The sequence below is a fragment of the Oratosquilla oratoria genome, unplaced genomic scaffold (assembly GCF_046742065.1).
Source record: "Oratosquilla oratoria isolate Oo_2021 unplaced genomic scaffold, ASM4674206v1 SCAFFOLD77, whole genome shotgun sequence".
Classification (NCBI taxonomy): Eukaryota; Metazoa; Arthropoda; class Malacostraca; order Stomatopoda; family Squillidae; genus Oratosquilla; species Oratosquilla oratoria.
In genome coordinates, this window is record NW_027467741.1 from 307,501 (window position 1) to 310,000 (window position 2,500).

A 2,500-nucleotide genomic window follows, 5' to 3' on the forward strand; every position below is an offset into this window, starting at 1 on the left:
ACATCCATTTTTCTTGTCAAAATTGACACTAATTCGGGGTACTGCGTTCTTTTAGCAAACAGTACTATCGAATTTATTAACACTTGACATTAACAAACCCAACTAATGATCCTGAGTCGGACAGTTTGTCATCCATGAGCTCGTGGTAAAAACACGTTTTTTCCAATACCGACTTTGTGAGAAAGTTTCTTCGTCTTGGTTTCACGTTTATTCCTTGTTATTCCTCTTATCGTTTACATTGATATCAATCTAAAGTTAAAGCTTTGCCTGATGTCTTTTGATCAGACTTCGGGTCACTATAAATGGTGTAAAATGCAGGAGATGGAGCGTTTCTAGTGGGGTTCTCCAGGGCTCGGTTTTGGGTAGCTTAATGTTCATTATGTACATAAGAACATAAAAACATAAGGATAAAGGAGACTGCAAGAAACCATAAGGCCTACACTAGGCAGCTCCGTATCCATCACCACCTGTCATCCCCATCCATAAAGTTGTCTAATCGTTTCTTAAAACAACTATTTCCTTCTTAAATCTAAATTTGTCCAGTTTATATCCATTACTGCGAGTCCTGCCCTGTTGTTTTAATATGATGTCCTTGTTTGCATTACCCTTGTTAAAGCCTTTGATCAACCTGAACACCTCTATTAGATCACCCCGCACTCTGCGTTTTTCAGGAGAGTGTGAGTTAAGGTGCCTAAGCCTCTCTTCGTAAGACAAATTTCTGAGTCCATGTATCATTTTGGTCATTCTTCTCTGTACTGATTCTAGTGAATTGATGTCTGTCCTGTAAGACGGAGACCAAAAATGTGCCGCATAGTCAAGGATGGGTCTAACTATCGCAAGATAGAATTTGATAATTACCTCTGCACTTCTATTCGTTACCGTCCTAACAATGAAACATAATGTTCTGTTAGCTTTATTCCTAGCGCTAATGTACTATTTCCTGGCTTTAAGGTCCGGACTCACTAGAACTCCCAAGTCTCTCTCGCACTCAGTTTTCTCTAAAAGCGTGTTATCTAAGCTGTATCTATTTTCGGGGTTGTGTAGCCCTACGATTAACACGCTACACTTAGAGATATTGAAGTTCATTTGCCATTTCACCGACCATGTGACCAATTTGTTAAGATCATCCTACAGAATATCTGCGTCATCTCCTGACCTAATTAGGCGTCCTATTTTAGTGTCGTCCGCAAACTTACTAACATCACTATTTATCCCGTCGTCTAAGTCGTTTATATACATTATGAACAACAAGGGACCCAAAACCGAGCCCTGGGGGACCCCACTAGTAACATTGCCCCACTTAGATTTTACTGTTTTATGGTGACCCGCTGTTTTTTGTTACTAATCCAAGCTCTAATCCATTCTAACACATTTCCTCGTATGCCATGGGATTTTATTTTATTTAGTAGTCTCTGGTGTGGCATCTTGTAGAACGCTTTACTAAAGTCAAGGTAAATGATATCGTAATTGTCATTGTTATCTGGCGCCTTATATAATTTAGTATAAAAAGGCAGAAGATTAGTCACACATGACTTACCTTGGAGAAACCATGCTATGAATCGCGAATTAAATTGTCTTTCGATGTGTTCTCTGAGTCTATTTACTATTACTGATTCAATCATTTTTCCTATAACCGATGTCAAACTGATTGTCCTGTAGTTGCATATATACAATCTAGCTCCCTTCTTAAAAACAGGAACAACATTCGCTTGCCTCCAAGCAGTAGGCACAAAACCAGTGTCTACTAATTTATTAAATGTTTCAGTTAACTGGTCGCAGATTTCAAATTTACACTCCTTTAGCATTCTCTGAAAAATTTCATCTGGACCCGGGAATTTTGTAGCTTTAAGTCTTTCAATAAGCTTGAATACTTCTACTTTACTAATGCTGATATTAGATAGACTACTTTCTTCATTCCCTCAGAAAATCGTATTGCAGTCAGGTACTTTATCTAACCTCTCATTAGTAAACACCGATAGAAAAGAACTGTTAAACTCCTTACTCATTTTTTCCTCCGATTCTATCATGACATTTTCATCGTTTTAAATTGGTCCTATTCTTTCCTTATTTTTTGTTCTATAGAGATGAAAGAAACCCTTTGGGTTGGATCTTGCTTGACTAGCAACCTTAATTTCATAATTACGTTTTGCTTTACGTATTTTCTTTTTAACCAGCTTTGCCATTTCGTTATATCTTGATCTAAGGTGTGTTTCCCCGTTTTTTGTTTTTTTTTTTTTTCAACGTAAAGTCCTCTTTTCATTCCAATCCCATGTTTCAATCTGTCCGTCATCCATTTGGTAGTATTACTATTTTTCCGTATTGACTTCAGGGGGATAAATATATATTGTGCATTAATAATTAAATCAGTTAGATTGCTATACATTTCACCCAAATCGCTGACTTGTCTGTTGAGCCCTCGCCCCCAAATGACCTGACCCGAGTCTCTTGATGTCTGGTACTTGGACGTTATTCGTACTTTTTCGTTCTTCCCAAATAATAT